The following is a 20,058-nucleotide window of genomic DNA, read 5'->3' on the forward strand; positions in this document are numbered from 1 at the left end:
GCAATGCAATGCAATGCAATGCAATGCAATGCAATGCAATGCAATGCAATGCAATAGAATAGAATTCTTTATTAGCCGAATGTGATTGGACATGCAAGGAATTTGTCTTTGGTGCAGATGCTCTCAGTGTACATAAAAGAAAATATACATTTGTCAAGAATCACAAGGTACAACAATTAGGTAGTATATCAGTGCTTTCCTCCATTTTCCCTTCCTTTGCTGCTCAGTGTGTGTGTGTGTGTGTGTGTGAGAGAGAGAGAGAGAGAGAGAAAGTGTGTGTGTGTAATTCAAAAAAATGGCTTCTGCACAAGACAGAATGGTTGGAATATGTAGATGAGGGATCCGTTAACGTTATAAATGGGGTACTTATTTTACAGGCAATTAATTTTAATTAGTAGTTATTCATTCAATAAATATAATTTCTTCTTTTTTCTTGCTTTCCTCCCCCACCTTTATTCTCTTTCTTTCCTCCTCATAAAATACATCTTTCAAATACTTATAATCTGCATACTCATTCAGATAGATAGATAGATAGATAGATAGATAGATGGATGGATGGATGGATGGATGGATGGATGGATGGATGGATGGAGAGATGAATAGGTAGGTAGGTAGATGATACATAGGATAGGTAGGTAGGCACAGAGAGAGATGATACATAGGATAGATAGATAGTCTACGGAGAGGGGCGGCATACAAATCCAATAAATAAATAAATAAGATAGATAGATAGATAGATAGATAGATAGATAGATAGATAGATAGATAGATAGATAGATTAGATAGAGAGATAGAGAGATAGAGAGATAGAGAGATAGAGAGATAGAGAGATAGAGAGATAGAGAGATAGAGAGATAGAGAGATAGAGAGATTAGATAGAGAGATAGAGAGATAGAGAGATAGAGATAGAGATTCAGATATAAGTGTAACATGTTTTTGCTGATAATGAAATGGAAGAACGACTAGGGTCGAATCAAAGGTGATTTGACAGAAAAAAACATATAATTCTGGTGTGTACAGTGATGGGCTCCTATGGGTACCGTCCAACTCGCAGTACTGGTAGCAAAATTTTGGCATGTACACAGTACCAGTAGCAATAATTTTGATCCCCCCCCTTTTTTTTTCCCTTCTGGGCTCTGGGTATGTTTTTCCTATCGCAGTAAATGAGGTTGAAAGTGTATAATTTTAGAAGAGCTGTGCGTATAGTAGATAATCAGGGGTGGGCTACTGCCCGGACAGGGGGGACACGCAGTGGGGTAGTGAAAATGGAGCTCCAACCCCAGAACACCCAATTTGCACTGAAAGACGTTGAAACAAAATGCATAAGCCACCCCCACAGTGTGGTAGTAAAACTTTGGTAGCCCATCACTGGGTGTGTGTAAGTGTGTGCGCACGTGCACGCACATGTATGTATGTATATTTGTGTGTGTGTATGCATGTGTGTTTGACATCTGCATCCCAGCCGTCCTAGACTGGGAAGGAGAGAAACGGGGTTACCGAGGATTTTTGTCCATTCTTAATTTTATTTTATATCTTTCTTTTAAGAGGGTAAGGTTAACCGCTTCCCCCCAAGTCTTCCTCTCCAGCAAATTCCATTGTTTTCTTTTTAATATATAGCAGCCATTCAAGCATGCCAACCTCTATGCGTCATGTGTCACTGCATCTGGAAAGTATTATTTCTTTCCCCCTGAATGTGAAAATCGTGCCAGGTAAATCTTCACCTGATATAGACCTTCATTTAGATCCATCTTTTCTTCTATCTGTTGTGGTTCCGTCTGAGGCCCCTCCGGGAACGGCTGACCTTCTGTCGGTTTCCAGCTCAGAGGGAGAGGCTGAGGAACAGGAGGTGCAGACAGACGAGGAGGAATCCCAGGCTGAAGAAGAGGGAGGACAGCCAGAGTCCCACCAGGGGGAGCTCTCCCCAGCAAGCAGCCTGGATTCCTTAGGGGAAAATGCTCAAGACATCATAGATATGCGACAAAGGAGAGCTAATCAGAGACGGACTCAATTGGCTAAGTATTTCCAGCATTAGAGGTCACAGCTGGGTTTGGGTGTGGTGCTCTTGGGAAAGGATAAAAGGCGGACCCACCCTTCCTGGCTTGTGGAGTTTTATCTTGGAGATTCGTGAGACCTGTCTGTGAACTTTGGTGGCTTACAATCCTGGTTTGTGCCTTGGACTATTGAAACCTTGGGGGGGGGGGGTGCCAGCAAGAAGCTTGGGGTATTGACTGGACATCAGGATCCTGCTGTAACGTATTATAGCCTGTCTGTTGTGAAGACAGGTTTTCCTTAGTGCTTATTTTTTCCAGCTATAAAATACTTTTGGATTTTACCAGAGTGTCTGGCTGTTTTTTCAGTTGGTGTTGAGGTCTGGGAAAACCCAGACAGAACACTATCCATTCTGGAACTCTCTCTCGTTTTGTCCACTCTATAGTTTGGGAGGCACTGGAGATCATTCCCTCTCTCTTTTTTTTTTTACTTTATTTAAATATTCTGCTTTATTATTTTTATAAATAACTCAAGACAGGGAGCATACTGTACTTATAGAAATAGCATTTGGATTTATATACAGGGGGTGGATAAAAAAATAACCCCGTCCGGTTATTGGATAGGGAGAAGACCTAGGGGCACCCCCTCCTCAATTGCTCAGGCCAGTGAGACACCATGAGCTCCTGGAGAGTGTCTGCCCATCATCTTCAAAGATGCCCAAAGGAGAACACGCAGTTGCTGACCACTGCCCAATCCCCACCCCTAACCATGCCTACGCCAGTGACCAAAGGGAAGCCAATTAAAGATCATAAAACAACGTGCGCAGTAACCCCTATTGATTCACCCCCTTGATTATCTCTTTTTATTTATTTATTTATTTTATTTATTTTGTCCAATACACAATGAGGGTTTTAGTGGGTATATATATCTAGTAAAATACACGATGAAGATTATAGAGGATATACTCATAGTAAAATATATCTAGAAGATATAGTAATAGAACATATCAATGAAAGAATAGAAGAAGAGATATAGGAATAGAAGAAAGGTAGAGGAGATATAGGAGAGCAATAGGACAGGGGACGGAAGGCACTCTAGTGCACTTGTACTCACCCCTTACTGACCTCTTAGGAATCTGGAGGTCAACCGTGGATAATCTAAGGGTAATGTGTTGGGGGTTTGGAGATGACACTATGGAGTCCGGTAATGAGTTCCACGCTTCGACAACTCGGTTACTGAAGTCATATTTTTTACAGTCAAGTTTGGAGCCTAGAACTGTGCTGGCTTTTTGGGCAGCTGCTGGCTCCTATTTAAAGGGTGGTCCACTAGGACTCCAAGATCCCTCTCATGGGCATGGATAACTTCCATGATCAAATACAGGTAAAGTGTCTCCTAAGAAATATAAACAATGAATGAATTCAACGTGTTTATACCAGGTGCAGAAGCTAACAACGGATCCGCTGTATCTTCTGACAGGGCCAATGTGTTGTGGATGGGTTGTGTGAGAGAGAGAGAGACAGAGGCAGAGAGACAGAGAGAGAGAGACAGAGAGAGAGAGAGTATTATGTATGGGGGTGTCTGTTTATAGATATTATAATCAGCAATCCACCCACAGATTCCAGAAGAAACAGAATACTGTTGATTTACAAGTGAATATACAATAATACAGATTGAAAATGAATCTGTTTGTTCATTCCAAACACCAAACACTTGTTAATCCCCAAGATAGTTACATGAAACAGATATTACCTGGCTTGTGAAGAAAGATTAGAATACTTAATGAAAGTTAAAGTGATTTTAAATAATATTTGCAAGTAAATCTCTTGTGCATCTAATCACACTTGGCCAAATAGTCTATTCTATTCTATTCCCTTCTATTCTATTCTGTTCTATTCTATCCTGTCCTGTCCTATCCGATCCTATCCTATCCTATCCTATTCTATTCCATTCCATTCTATTCTATTCTATTCTTTCTCTTCTGTTCTTAGAGATACTTCTTGGAGGCATACAATCTATGCTTGGACTAGCATCTGGCTATATTGATGCATGTTTACACTCTGTGCATCTCTCCCTTATCCCTTTTCTCTTCTCTTTTTTCTCTTCTCTCTCTTTCTCTCTCTCTCTTCCCTAGACACAAATGCACACACAAAGACACACACAAATCAGAAAGACAGCAACTGATCTGGGTAAAGTCAGAGCAATTAATCAATGTGGCAACTGCTAGCTCCTTGCAGAAAAAAAATATCCCATCGCTAACAAAAACGAGTGTCCTTCAAAAGCCTCTACATCAGATATATTTAAATGGTACCATATCTAAATTGGTATCATTGGTATCAGCGGGTGAGTTGCTACTAATATGGCCTGGTTCTATGAAGCAGTAGCAGTAGCGCTGGTGGCAGGCGGCTCCACCCAGCCTCCCCAAGATGCTTCGGCGCATGTACAGTGCAGTACAACACTCTACCCGCTGCGCCACCTCAGCTCATAACCTCAGCTCACAACTGATGATACCCAGCTTTACATCTCCACCGCATGTCCAGTCAACGAAGCAGTGGAAGTGATGTGCCGGTGTCTGGAGGCTGTTGGGGTCTGGATGGGTGTCAACAGACTCAAACTCAACCCTGGTAAGACAGAGTGGCTGTGGGTTTTGCCTCCCAAGGACAATTCCACCTGTCAATCCATCAGCCTGGGGGGGGGAATTATTGACCCCCTCGGAGAGGGTCCGCAACTTGGGCATCCTCCTCGATCCACAGCACACATTAGAGAAACATCTTTCAGCTGTGGCGAGGGGGGGGCGTTTGCCCAGGTTTGCCTGGTGCACCAGTTGCGGCCCTATTTGGACCGGGAGTCACTGCTCACAGTCACTCATGCCCTCATCACCTCTAGGCTTGACTACTGTAATGCTCTCTACATGGGGCTACCTTTGAAAAGTGTTTGGAAACTTCAGATCGTGCAGAATGCAGCTGCGAGAGCAATCATGGGCTTCTCTAAATATGCCCATGTAACACCAACACTCCGCAGTCTGCATTGGTTGCCGATTAGTTTCCGGTCACAATTCAAAGTGTTGGTCATCACCTATAAAGCCCTTCATGGCACCGGACCAGGATATCTACGAGACTGCCTTCTGCCGCACGAATCACAGTGACCGGTTAGGTCCCACAGAGTGGGCCTTCTCCAGGTCCCGTCAACAAAACAATGTCGTTTGGCGGGGCCCAGGGGAAGAGCCTTCTCTGTGTTGGCCCTGGCTCTCTGGAACCAACTCCCCCCGGAGATTAGAATTGCCCCCACCCTCCTCGCCTTTCGTAAGCTCCTTAAAAGCAACCTCTGCCGTCAGGCATGGGGGAACTGAGATACAGTACTCTTTCCCCCTAGGCCTTCACAATTTATGCTTGGTATGTTTGTTTGTTTGTTTGTTTGTTTGTATGTATGTTTGGTTTTACACTAGGGTTTTTTAGTTGTTTTAGTATTGGATTTACATGCTGCTTTTTATTACTGTTGTTAGCCGCCCCGTCTACGGAGAGGGGCGCCATACAAATCCAATCAATCAATCAATCAATCAATCAATCAATCAATCAATCAACTAACTAACTAACTAACTAACTAACTAACTAACTAACTAACTAACTAACTTGTTCCGGGGAAAACAGGAGGAAGAGGAATGTGTGTGGATATGTCTGCCATTTTGATTCATTTGTAAAAACAATGAAGGCGGGGTGCCAATAAATAAGTATATTGTGACCTCTCATGGAAGCATGAATGGCTGACAAAAACAGAGAGAGGGAGCGATGCAATTAAGGCTTTGCAAAGCGGTGAAAGTGCGCTTTGTGTCGATGGTGCTTCAGAGCTCTCCACAAACTCTTCACGTGTCAGAAAGCGGGGGGATTGCATTGTTTCTCTTTGTGTCACCCCAAGACCTCATCTGGCAACTCCGATGGCTTGAAGAGGCTTCCATTATCTGCGGTGGAGTGATGTGAAGTGCCACAATGTGGGAGAGTGAATTCTTTCCCCTCACTGTCTCATCTTCGATGAACTAACAGAGTGAATTAAAGAGCCCCCTATTTTATGAACAAGATTTACGGGCGTTTTATTCCCCTAGCTCCTTAGATAAGAATTTCAGAAGCAACTCTGCTTTCATCAGCTTAAGTAGTTAACAAAATGCAGGAAGCTCTCTCTCTCTCTCTCTCTCTGTCTCTCTCTCTTTTATTCTGCATGCCACTGAAATCTGTATGGAGAACTGGGCTGAGAAACAAACTAGAAACAGATGGAATTGAGATACTTAATTATGTTCTCATCTCTCTTAATCCATAAAAAAGATTGGATGGTGGGTTTCCCCGGCTTCGCAGTGTTTGCTTGGTTTTTTTTTGTCTAATAACAGAGCTGCTTCATTGTTGGAGAATTATCTAACCATGAAAGAACGGACTACTTCTGTAAATTTTTTTCTTCCAGTGGTAAGGTCATCTTCCTCCTGATGTGGTGTCTACTGTTCTTTGAAGGACCTAGGTGAAACGGGACCACCTATAAAGCCCTTCATGGCACCGGACCAGGATATCTGCGAGACCGCCTTCTGCCCCATGAATCCCAGTGTCCGGTTAGGTCCCACAGAGTTGGCCTAAACAATGTCGTCTGGTGGGACCCAGGGGAAGAGCCTTCTCTGTGGTGGCTCCGACCCTCTGGAATCAGCTCCCTCCAGAGATTAGAACTGCCCCTACCCTCCTTGCCTTTCGGAAACTCCTTAAAACCCACCTCTGTCATTAAGTGGGGGGAACTGAGACATCTCCCCCTGCCTATGTAGTTTTTGTGCATGATATGACTGTATGTTTGTTTTTTTTATATTGGGGTTCCTTGCTTTTAGATTTTTAAATGTACAATGTCTTAAATGTCTTTTACATTCTCCAGTGTTAGGAATCCCAAGAATGGCATTTTTTTCTCTAGGGATTTGATAGAAGTAGAAGCCTAGAACTACGGCGCCTAAAACACGATTTGAGTATTACCCACAAGATCATATGCTGCAACGTCCTACCAGTCAATGACTACTTCAGCTTCAACCGCAATAACACAAGAACACGCAACAGATTCAAACTTAATACGAACCACTCCAAACTTGACTGTAAAAAATATGATTTCAACAATCAAGTTATCGAAGTGTGGAACTCATTACCGGACTCGATTGTGTCAACCCCTAACCCCCAACATTTCTCCCTTAGACTCTCCACGATTGACCTCTCCAGGTTCCTAAGAGGCCAGTAAGGGGCGTAAATAAGTGCACTGGTGTGCCTTTCGTCCCCTGTCCAATTGTCTTTCCTTTCTTTCACTTATCATATATATTCTCTTCCTTTCATATATCCTCTCCTCTAAGTTCACTTTCACCCTCTTTTATATTATCACATGTCTATTTTTCTTCCTATGTATTTGTGTATTGGACAAATGAATAAATAAAAAATAAAAATAAATGTCCTTGAGAAATTATATTTACTAGGGCCCTTATAATGCCGTAGTGGCTCACACAAAAAAGGAACAAAGAGAAAATTGGCTACCTCCCACAGCTATAATCAGCTAAGGGAGCGGACCTACTCTTAGCTAAATGCCATTGTTGAAACAATCTAAGGGAGAAATAGCGTGTTACAATAGATGCATATTGGAGGTGTGAAGTTGTAATGCTCACCTTATATTAGAAACAAGTATTATGAATCAACATGTTCTGTAAGAAAACAAGCAGAGAATGATGCATCTCCATGACATTCGTATCTAGGGACAACAGGTCTGTGGTTTGACTAATATCATCTGCATTTCTTTTAATGTCTGGAGCTCTTCATGCGCGAAGGATGCTTTGAAAAAGACTTGTAATAATTCAAATAGATGCTGAAATAAACAGTCTGCAGGGAACTTAGATTGAGTATTAATAATTGAATTAGTAAATGCTCTCGTTTATGCTGACTCCAAGAATGACTTCAGAGCTTGCTAATATGCCATCACAAACATTTTATATATTGTATATATATATTATTTATTTGTCAAAACATGTACAATATAGCAGATATAAACATAAACAAAAGCAAAGTAGGTAGTATAGGTAAAGTAGGACATTGGTGTGTTTATGCACGGCTCTTACAGACCTCTGTTGTTTGTTTGTTTGTTTGTTTGCTTATTTATTTACTTATTTACTTATTTACTTATTTACTTATTTACTTATTTACTTATTTACTTATTTACTTATTTACTTATTCACTTATTCACTTATTCACTTATTCACTTATTCACTTATTCACTTACTCACTTACTCACTTACTCACTTACTCACTTACTCACTTACTCACTTACTCACTTACTCACTTACTCACTTACTCACTTACTCACTTACTTACTTACTTACTTACTTACTTACTTATTAGATTTGTATGCCGCCCCTCTCCAAAGACTCGGGGCGGCTAACAACAATAAAAAAGACAATGTAAACAAATCTAATATTAAAAATAATCTAAAAAACCCCCAATTTAAAGAACCAATCATACATACAAACATACCATGTATAAATTCTATAAGCCTAGGGGGGAAGGGAAAATTTCAATTCCCCCATGCCTGACGACAGAGGTGGGTTTTAAGGAGCTTGAGAAAGGCAAGGAGGGTGGGGGCAACTCTGATATCTTGGGGGAGTTGGTTCCAGAGAGTCGGGGCCGCCACAGAGAAGGCTCTTCCACTGGGTCCCGCCAGACGACATTGTTTAGTCGACAGGACCCGGAGAAGTCCAACTCTGTGGGACCTAACTGGTCGCTGGGATTCGTGCGGCAGAAGGCAGTCCCAGAGGTATTCTGGTCCGATGCCATGAAGGGCTTTATAGGTCATAACCAACACTTTGAATTGTGATCGGAAACCGATCGGAAACCAATGCAGACTGCGGAGTGTTGGAGTAACATGGGCATATTTAGGGAAGCCCATGATAGCTCTCGCAGCTGCATTCTGCACGATCTGAGGTGTGAAGTCGACTGTAGACAGTCTAAGGCAGTGTTTCTGGCTGGGGAATTCTGGGAATTGAAGTCCACACATCTTCAAATGGCCAAGGCTGAGAAACACTGGTCTAAGATAAACGTTTTGGGGCTTTGGGGAAGAAACCACAGAGTCAGGTAGTGCATTCCACGCATTGATTATTGCTGAAGGCGTATTTTCTGCAGTTGAGTTTGGAGCGGTTTACATTGAGTTTGAATTACATTGAGTTTGAATGCTCGTGTGTTGTTGTGGTTGAAGCTGAAGTATTCATTGACAGGTAGAACATTGGGGCAGATAATTTTATGAACTACATTTAGATCGGATCGAAGGCAACGTAGCTCTAAATTTTCTAAGCCCAAAATTTCAAATCTGGTGGAATAAGGAATTCTGTTGCAAGTAGGTAAGTAAGGTGCTGCACTTCTTATAACAACCACAATATTATTAATAATAATAATAATAATAATAATAATAATAATGATGGTGATGATGATGATGATGATGATGATGATGATGATGATGAACTGGTGGGATCATAAGCCCGAAAAAGTGGTCGAAATTGAGCAAGCAAAACTACTGTGGGACTTCCGACTTCAGACTGACCGAATTCTGAAGCATAACACATAGAAACATAGAAACATAGAAGTCTGATGGCAGAAAAAGACCTCATGGTCCATCTAGTCTGCCCTTATACTATTTTCTGTATTTTATCTTAGGATGGATATATGTTTATCCCAGGCATGTTTAAATTCAGTTGCTGTGGATTTATCTACCACGTATGCTGGAACACACCAGACATTGTGATCATGGAGAAAAAGAAAGTATGGATCATCGACATCGCAATCCCAGGAGACAGCAGAATTGAGGAGAAGCAGCTAGAGAAATTAGTGAAATACGAAGATCTAAAAATCGAGCTGCAACGACTCTGGCATAAGCCCGTGAAAGTGGTCCCAGTGGTACTTGGCACGCTGGGCGCAGTACCAAAGGATCTCAGCGGACATTTGAAAACCATCGGAATTGACAAAATCTCCATCTGTCAATTGCAAAACTGGGATCGGCAAATGTAATTCGCCGCTACATCACGCAGTCCTAGGTGCTTGGGAAGCGCCCGACTGGTGATGAAATACGAAATCCAGCATAGTGACCTCATTTGATGTGTTGTACTGACATAATGATGATGATGATGATGATGATGATGATGATGATGATGATGATGATGATGATAAAAACCACAGCAGCTAGCCAGGAGAGCAGTAGCAGCCCTAATCAATAAAACAACTCCAATTTCCCCAAATTTCATTCTCTCAAGAATCCCAGATTCTGGACACCTTTTATAACTCAGCCCATTTAAGATAACTTGATGCTCCATTTCGCTCAGATAAAGGTCATGTCAATAAAAGTTTTAATAGTATGTAGATAAAGACTTGCTCTTGTTCTTGATTTTTGCATCCAACTATGATAGCCAGGAGGGTTTTTTTGGTTAGTGTCTCTTTAAAGGAACCTTTTGAATTTCTGCTTCATGGATATATACTTTTTTTTTCAATTAAAAATAATGGTTGCTTCTGCTGCCACAATTCCTCATTTCCTTCCACAAGATGTGAGACTTCTGTGTTTTCTTGTTTTCAAATCATCGACGAGTCACCAAGTAAAAGTTTGAGAAAAGCTGGAAACTTTTTTTAAAAAAAACCTCTCCCATGATTTATGAGTTCTGCTCTACGGATGTAATCCTGAGATTCTCCAAGGAGCATCTAAGACGCAAAACATCTCTTCTCTTCCTTTCTTCAATGAGAGACAGAAGAACGCAGCTGGGGAAGATATTTCCCCTTGCAAATCTCCTGATTGCAAGTAATAAAAATGTCTTTCAGCCTGGCTGCTCTTCAGTTTTTGAATTTTTTCCTGGGGATTGGGAGGTTTAAAGGATTCAAAGCCACATAGTTCCAGAAAAATTGCACCAACTGGTGTCATTCAATTCTCTCCCAGTTGTGCCAACCCACATTCTGTAAAGGACCTTGGAATACTAATATCGAATGACCTAAGTGCTAAAGCCCACTGCAACAATATCGCCAAAAAAGCCTCTAGAGTTGTCAACCTGATCCTACGCAGCTTCTGCTCAGGCAACCTCACCCTACTCACAAGAGCCTACAAAACTTTTGCCACACCCATCCTAGACTACTGCTTGTCTGTCTGGAACCCATACCACATCTCAGACATCAACACCCTTGAAAATGTCCAAAGATATTTCACCAGAAGAGCCCTTCACTCCTCCACTCAAAACAGACTATCATACGAAAATAGACTAACAATCCTGGGCCTAGAAAGCCTAGAACTACATCGCCTAAAACACGATCTGAGCATTGCCCACAAGATCATATGCTGCAATGTCTTACCAGTCAATGACTACTTCAGCTTCAACCGCAATAACACAAGAGCACGCAACAGATTCAAACTTAATACGAACCGTGCCAAACGTGACTGTAAAAAATATGATTTCAACAATCGAGTTATCGAAGCTTGGAACTCACTACCAGACTCAATTGTGTCAACCCCTAACCCCCAACATTTCTCCTGTAGACTGTCCACAATTGACCTCTCCAGGTTCCTAAGAGGCCAGTAAGGGGCGTACATAAGTGCACTGGTGTGCCTTTCGTCCCCTGTCCAATTGTCTTTCCTTTTTTTTCATCTATCTTATATATTCTCTTCCTTTCATATATCTTCTCCTCTAAGTTCACCTTCACCCTCTTTTTATATTATCACATGTCTATTTTCTTCCTATTTATGTATTAGACAAATAGATACATAGATAGATAGATAGATAGATAGATAGATGATAGATGATAGATAGATAGATAGATAGATAGATAGATAGATAGATAAAGAGGTGGGAAGAGTATATAGTAGTAGTAGTAGTAGTAGTAGTAGTAGTAGTAGCAGTAGTAGTAGTAGTAACAACAACAACAGAGTTGGAAGTGACTTTGGAAGTATTCTAGTCCAACCCCCTGCTTAGGCAAGAAACCCTTCACTACTTTAGACAGATGGTTATCCAACATCTGCTTAAAAAGGTCCAGTGTTGGAGCATTCACAACTTCTAGAGGAAAGCTGTTCCACTGATTAATTGTTCTGACTGTCAGGAAATTTCTCCTTAGTACTAAGTTGAGTCTCTCCTTGTTTAGTTTCCACCCATTGCTTCTTGTTCTACCCTCAGGTGCTTTGGAGAATAGGTTGACTCCTTTTTTGTGGCAACCCCTGAGATATGGGAACACTGCTATCATGTTTCCCCCGGTCCTTCTTTTCATTAAACTAGCCATGCACAACTGGTAGAAAAAGTTTGGTCAGGTGTGCAAAATCAGTAGAAAAATGTTGATTTTTTTCTCTTTTTTTCCCTTCTGGGCTCTGGGTATGTTTTTCCTATCGCAGTAAATAAGGTTGAATGTGTATAATTTTAGAAGAGCTGTGTGTGTACATACACATACAGTTTATATAGTAGATAATGTACATTTTTGTGTGTAATAGGTATGTACACATATGGCACGTATATATAGAATTAAATAGTATATTTTGGATGTTCAGTAATTGCAAATAGATAGGGAAATTGCATCTCTTTGAGGCAAGGAGAGGCCAGGCACCCTAACCCTAACCCAAACTCTTGATGTGAGTGATGTCAAGTTGGCCACCAGTCACATGACCTTTAAGCCATCTCCCCAATCACATGATCATTAAGGCACTCCCACCAGGTCACATGGCCAGTAAAGCCAGACCCATAAAATAAGCCACACCCACAGTGTGGTAATTGTATTGTATTGTATTTGTATTTATTGGATTTGTATGCCGCCCCTCTCCGCAGACTCGGGGCGGCTAACAGCAGTAATAAAACAGCATATAACAATAATCCAATACTAAAAACAGTTAAAGACCCATTATTATAAAAACCAAACATACTTACAGACATACCATGCATAAAATTGTAAAGGCCTAGGGGGAAAGCGTATCTCAATTCCCCCATGCCTGGCAGCAGAGGTGGGTTTTAAGCAGCTTACGAAAGGCAAGGAAGGCGGGGGCAATTCTAATCTCTTGAGTTGGTTCCAGAGGGCCGGGGCTGCCACAGAGAAGGCTCTTCCCCTGGGCCCCGCCAAGTAACATTGTTTAGTTGACGGGACCTAGAGAAGACCCACTCTGTGGGACCTAACTAGTCGCTGGGATTTGTGCAGCAGAAGGCAGTCCCTGAGGTAATCTGGTCCGGTGCCATGAAGGGCTTTATAGGTCATAACCAACACTTTGAATTGTGACTGGAAACTGATCGGCAACCAATGCAGACTGCGGAGTGTTGGTGTAACATGGGCATATTTGGGAAAGCCCATGATTGCTCTCGCAGCTGCATTCTGCACGACCTGAAGTTTCCGAACACTTTTCAAAGGTAGCCCCATGTAGAGAGCATTACAGTAGTCGAGCCTTGAGGTGATGAGGGCATGAGTGACTCTGAGCAGTGACTCCCAGTCCAAATAGGGCCGCAACTGGTGCACCAGGTGAACCTGGGCGAATGAATACAAAGTTTTGCAGCCCTCCACTGGATATAACCATAAGACAGTGGAAGTTTGCAGTCAGAGTTTCCCTTCTCCTGTTGGTTGACCAGGGCGTCTTCTGTGTCTTGTGGTGCTCTTAGCATACCACATCGCTTGCAGAGACCACCTTAATGACCGTTGACCTATTCTAGTAGGTTTCATCCCTCTCAGCCTGCCAGGATCTGTCTTCACATGCTCGGGATAAGACAAGTCCCTATCTTGCCAAAGGTCAATGACCCATCTGCTACTCTCAGGTCTAATATCACTTTTATTTAAGTGATGAGCCTCTGGGATAATGCAGGTAATCCATAAATCACTAAAATCTAAAATGGGTCCAGGAACCATGCCTAGAAACATAGAAGACTGACGGCAGAAAAAGACCTCATGGTCCATCTAGTCTGCCCTTATACTATTTTCTGTATTTTATCTTAGGATGGATCTATGTTTATCCCAGGCATGTTTAAATTCAGTTACTGTGGATTTACCAACCACGTCTGCTGGAAGTTTGTTCCAAGGATCTACTGCTCTTTCAGTAAAATAATATTTTATTTATTTATTAGATTTGTATGTAGGCATCATGGTTCAAGGTTGTCCAAGCCCAACATTTCAAGCCTGGTGGCATTAGGTGAGCAGAGGAGTGGAGTACTCTTCCCACAGTGTTTTACCATTGGCTGGGGCTCATAGGAGTTGTTGTCCAAAACATTTGAAGGTCTTCCCATTGATATCTTGGAGCATAGTTGACACTGAATTGGAAAGATCCAGCAGGTCTGACTCAGAGCCAGGGTGGCACAATGGTTAGAGTGCAGGCTATTTCAGCTAACTGCTAGCTGTAGTTCAAATCTCAAGGTTGACTCAGCCTTCCATCCTTCCAAAGTGGGTAAAATGAAGACCCAGATTGCTTGGGGGCAATATGCTGATTCTGTAAACTGCTTAGAGAGGGCTTAAAAGCACTATGAAGCAGTATATAAGTCTAAATGCTATTGCTATTTCTTTGGTTAAAATACACACACACAAACACGCAAACACACTTAGAAACATAGAAACATAGAAGACTGACGGCAGAAAAAGACCTCATGATCCATCTAGTCTGCCCTTATGCTATTTCCTGTATTTTATCTTAGGATGGATCTATATTTATCCCAGGCATGTTTCAATTCAGTGACTGTGGATTTACCAACCACGTCTGCTGGAAGTTTGCCTACATTTGAAGTTTTGCAAAAGAACAACTGAATGGCCCAGCTGGTTTTCTTCCCCCTTTTTTAAAAAAACATCCAACTTGTCAGTTTTGTCAATATGCCTATTATTAATGGACGTTTCTAAAAGTAATACAGCGGTGGTTATGTCTTTTGCTTATGTTTTTCATTTCAAAAATCAATACCGTTGTAAGCAAATGAATAAATAAAGGATGGAGCCTTGCCAAGGCAACCCGTTTCCACGTGAACCCGTTTAACCTCCTAAGCGTTTTCAAAATATTTCAGGGTAGCTATGGATAATGCCAATTAGAACCCAGGGCTTGCCAAGAATGCCACAGACATTAGCAAATTATTTGTTGCCGGGAACAGGGTAGCATTTGGTGGAGTAACAAAGAACCTGGCTCACGGCTGAGGAAGTGGATCAAACTTCCTATAAAAAAACCCCCATGTGTTCTGCCGGGCTCTCTGATAGGAGCCTCCCGAAAATTCAAGGATACAAATTTCAGACACAAACACACACGTTTGAAAATTCAAAACAATGTTCTTTATCACAAAAGTCAAAATAAACTAAGCACTCTTTTTGTATTGCAAAGAGCACTCTTCCCAAAACAACCAGATAGTCTGTGCAATTTCCCTTAAGCAGTCATTAAGTACTTACTCGGGTGGTAGGGAAAGCAAGTAGGATGCTTGGCTGCATAGCTAAAGGTATAACAAGCAGGAAGAGGGATATTATGATCCCGCTATATAGAGCGCTGGTGAGACCACATTTGGAATACTGTGTTCAGTTCTGGAGACCTCACCTACAAAAAGATATTGACAAAATTGAATGGGTCCAAAGACGGGCTACAAGAATGGTGGAAGGTCTTAAGCATAAAACGTATCAGGAAAGACTTCATGAACTCCATCTGTATAGTCTGGAGGACAGAAGGAAAAGGGGGGGACATGATCGAAACATTTAAATATGTTAAAAGGTTAAATAAGGTCCAGGAGGGAAGTGTTTTTAATAGGAAAGTGAACACAAGAACAAGGGAACACAATCTGAGGTTAGTTGGGGGAAAGATCAAAAGCAACATGAGAAAATATTATTTGACTGAAAGAGTAGTAGATCCTTGGAACAAACTTCCAGCAGACATGGTAGATAAATCCACAGTAACTGAATTTAAACATGCCTGGGATAAACATAGATCCATCCTAAGATAAAATACAGAAAATAGTATAAGGGCAGACTAGATGGACCATGAGGTCTTTTTCTGCCGTCAGACTTCTATGTTTCTATGTTTCCATGTTAGCCAGCAGCTGTGGAGTAACTTCACACCCCTTCTTCTTCCAAGGAAGGGACACACACACACACACACACACACACTGCTCTGCTTTGGTTTCAAAGGCGTGAAAAAGCAACAAAGTCCAGCACACAAGATTCCTGACGAAACTGCAACAGATATTCTTCCACAATGGCCAAACCCGGCTGCTGCTATTTATAGCAGCAGCCTTAATTACTGGAGCCCCACCCAAACACAGGTGGCCTCCCTTATTTCTTGTAATATGTTCTTACTTGGTCTCTTCTACGCATAATTCTGCGCTTGCGTGGGTCCAACATGTCATCATCTGAAGCTACAGAAGATAAGGAAGATTGACTCCCTTGGCTGTGTGCCAAGCCCTCCTCTGCTGAATCACTCTCACCTTCTTCTTGGTCCGAGGAAACTAAACTGATTCTGTCGGCAATAACACAGGCCTGTGACATGTTGAAGTTTCCCCTGCATCCACCTCCCCATTCCCTGGGGCAGGAGCTGGGGCAGAGTCAGCCACAACACCATGGGTTCTGATCCTGCAGCCTTTGGAGCAGGGATAGATTGATCACCGAACATGGAATGTGGAGGCTTTCCCAAGCTACGATGTCCAAAATCAGAAGAATTAGAGGGAGAAAAAGGACGATGCTCAAAGGCATGATGATCTCCTCTTGTACCGTTTCCTAGGGACGCAATGGCTCAGTGGTTAAGAGGCTGAGCTTGTTGATCAGAAAAGTCGGCAGTTCAACAGTTCAAATCCCAAGCGCCATGTAATGGAGTGAGCTCCCATTATTTGTTCCAACTTGTGCCAACTTAGCAGTTCAAAAGCACGTTAAAAATTCAAGTAGAAAAACGGGGACCCCCTTTGGTGGGAAGGAAACAGTGTTTGCAATGGAGATGAGCACCGCCCCATAGAGAACTGCAGAAAAAATTATTACCGTCAACCTGCCTTCCATTGAGGACCTGTATACCGTACGAGTCAAAAAGAGGAATGTGAAAATATCTACAGACCCCTCACATCCTGGACCTAAATTGTTCCAACTCCTACCCTCAAAAAGACGTTATAGAGCACTGCACACTGGAACAACTAGACACAAGGACAGTTTTTTTCTTGAATGCCATCACTCTGCTAAACAAATCATTCTCTCGCCACTGTCAAACTATTCACTAAGGCTGCATTATTATTGCTATTAGTCTTCTCCTCCCACTTAGGACTGTGGGGCTGTAACTTTGTTGCTTGTATTCTTACGTTTTATATTAATATTGATTGTTTCCTGAATACTTATTTGAACCCTATGACAATCATTAAGTGTTGTACCTTATGATTCTTGACAAATGTCTCTTTTCTTTTCTGTAAACTGAGAGCACATGCACCAAAGACAAAACCAGTTAGGTCCCACAGAGTGGGCCTTCTCTGGGTCCCGTCAACTAAACAATGCCGTTTGGCGGGACCCAGGGGAAGAGCCTTCTCTGTGGCGGCCCCAGCCCTCAGGAACCAACTCCCCCCAGAGATTAGAATTGCTCCCACCCTCCTTGCCTTTCGTAAGGTCCTTAAAACCTGCCTCTGCCGTCAGGCATGGGGGAACTGAGATATTCTTTCCCCCTAGGCTTCTACAATTTATGCATGGTATGTTTGTATGTATGATTGGTTTTATAACACGGGTTTTTAGCTGTTTTTAGTATTGGATTGTCACATGTTGTTTTTACCACTGTTGTTAGCTGCCCCGAGTTCATGAAGAGGGGCAGCATACAAATCCAATAAATAAATAAATAAAATAAATAATAATAAATAATAAATAAATTCCTTGTGTGTCCAATCATACTTGGCCAATAAAGAATTCTATTCTATTCTATTCTATTCTATTCTATTCTACTCTACTCTACTCTACTCTACTCCACTCCACTCCACTCCACTCCATTCTATTCTCTGTTATTTTCTATATTCTATTCAATTTATTATTCTATTATTATTCTATTCTATTTATTCTCTACTGTTTTATTAGTCTATTCTATTCTCTCTTATTTTATTATTCGATTCAATTCTATTCTATAATTGGGAATGATTAGCACATATATGCAAGGGGGACCTTTACATTTCAGAAATCCTCTGCAACTCTAGGTGACTTTGGGCCAATGGCCAAGAAACAGTGAGTTCTAGTCCCACTTTAGGCAACCCAACCTCCCTCTGAAAGTAGTGTAGCTGTCATGGAGAAAATAGGAGGAGGAAGGTGCATTAGATATGTTTTCCACTTTGAGTTATTTATTAAACAAGCATTCAGGTTTATATAGATATGAAGGAAAAATGAATCTAAAAAAAAGAGGCTTTGATCAATGATCATTGGTTTGATTTGCAGTAATAGCCGTGCCTAAGAAAGCTCTTTTAAGCTTCTTATTTTACCAGCCAATATTTATCCCCTCCTTCAAGGGGGGATTTGCATTCTGTCAATCCCTTTCTCAAGGACAATGAGCAGAATTGGGAAGATTGACAAAAGTCGATGGCTAAGTTATATTTGGCATTAAAATGCTTACTTGCCTGCCTCTGTCTGGTGATGTATTAGCAAGGCTGAAAATGGGAGAGATTTCCTGTGAATTATGATATTCCAAACAATAATGCTTTAGGTTCTTTCAATATTCAAGGCCCCTGTCACATCTATGGGCTGCAGTTGTCAGGCCTTTAACCCAGGTCTGGGTTGTTCCTTCTCACTTCTCCTATAAAGAGATTTGATTGACAGTTTTGGAAAATGAAGACCTAAGAAAGCAGTATAAAAATTCAAGGACAATCCACTCACTTGGGAGTAAAGTTCTATTTTTCCACTTGGTTTAAATTGGGAAGAAAATCTGTTATAAATTGAGGACTATCTACTTCACTTTTTAAATTAAATTAAAGTTGTTAACTAAATGCAAAAAACCCCCAAAGAAGAATAGACAACTTATAAAAGAAGGCCAAAAAGAAACAAAAGCACAAACACACAATAAACACTTCAATAAACACAAGTCATAATTCATTACCATCATCCATACAGCAACTAATTTCTATCCCCCAATTCTGCTCATCACAGAATAGTTCATTTGTTTATCTGTCCAGCGCTGAGCAATAATTGTGTGAAAGTGTTAAGATTCCTCTTATGTGATTCTTTCTATCTACAGCACATGGGGACACTTGTGAAAGCATCCACGCACACTCCTACAGACACACAAAAGCGTGTTGATGCAATCATTTGCATAAGGAAAATAAAACTCTGGAATCACTACTTAAGCTTCCCTTAATTCAGGACTAAAGCCTAGGGCAGATTCTTTAATTCATCCCATTCTGGCATTCTGGCATTCTCCTAATTAACATGAAAAATGTAGGTTTCTCGATCCACAGCTCACATTAGAGAAACATCTTTCAGCTGTGGCGAGGGGGGTTCGCCTGGTGCACCAGTTGCGGCCCTATCTGGACCGAGAGTCACTACTCACAGTCACTCATGCCCTCATCACCTCGAGGCTCAACTACTACATGGGGCTACCTTTGAAAAGTGTTCGGAAACTTCAGATCGTGCAGAATGCAGCTGCAAGAGCAATCATGGGCTTCCCTAAATATGCCCATGTCACACCAACACTCCGCAGTCTGCATTGGTTGCCGATCAGTTTCCGGTCACAATTCAAAGTGTTGGTCATCGCCTGCAGAGTCCTCTTGGGGGCTGGAGGAAGGCAAAAACAATCCCATCTTGTTCAAAATGACCCATTTTCACCTTTTTTTGCAAAAATTGGAGTGTTTTTGCCTTTCTCCAGCACCCAGGAGCACCCTGCAGGCCTCCCAAACCCACTGTGCAGCCTTTTTTTTTTTTTTACAAAAAAGGACATTTTTTGCAAAAAAAAAAGAAGAAGAGATATTGAGGCGGGGCTTCAGGAGGCCAAAAATGGCTGTATTTTGTGCATAAGACCCACCGACATTTCCACCCTCTTGGGAGGGGGAAAGGTGTGCCTTATACTCCAAATAAGGGTTTTAAAAATTATTTTAAACATTAGATTTGTTACATGCTGTCTATTACTGTTGTTAGCCGCCCCGAGTCTATG

This window comes from Erythrolamprus reginae, chromosome 12 (assembly GCF_031021105.1).
Source record: "Erythrolamprus reginae isolate rEryReg1 chromosome 12, rEryReg1.hap1, whole genome shotgun sequence".
Taxonomy (NCBI): Eukaryota; Metazoa; Chordata; class Lepidosauria; order Squamata; family Dipsadidae; genus Erythrolamprus; species Erythrolamprus reginae.